The sequence below is a fragment of the Limulus polyphemus genome, unplaced genomic scaffold (assembly GCF_000517525.1).
Source record: "Limulus polyphemus unplaced genomic scaffold, Limulus_polyphemus-2.1.2 Scaffold1207, whole genome shotgun sequence".
Classification (NCBI taxonomy): domain Eukaryota; kingdom Metazoa; phylum Arthropoda; class Merostomata; order Xiphosura; family Limulidae; genus Limulus; species Limulus polyphemus.
In genome coordinates this window covers 83,944-84,286 of record NW_013666817.1, presented here as the reverse complement: position 1 = coordinate 84,286, position 343 = coordinate 83,944, and positions in this window count along the sequence as shown.

Genomic DNA, 343 nt, shown 5'->3' with positions numbered 1-343 from the left:
GACAGTCAACAGAATCATCGTGCATTTCAGGAAACACGGCAAGGAAACAACTGAGCAGTGTCTTGGTCCATCGGAGAGGACAAAAAGGGCTGTCAAGAGGAGCATCGAAATGGATCCCAGATTAACGACTACAGAAGTGGCCAAAGTTGGTGGGATGAGCCCGAAATCTGTTCAACAGATTCTCCACAGATTGGGTTATCGTTGTAGAGCAGCTAGACAGAAGCCCTTATTAAGACCTGCCAACATAGTCAGACGAAAGAAGTGGGCATGTGATATGATGACCAAGCCTCTGGACTTTTGGAAGACTGTATAGTTCTCAGACGAATCAAGATTCACTCAATTT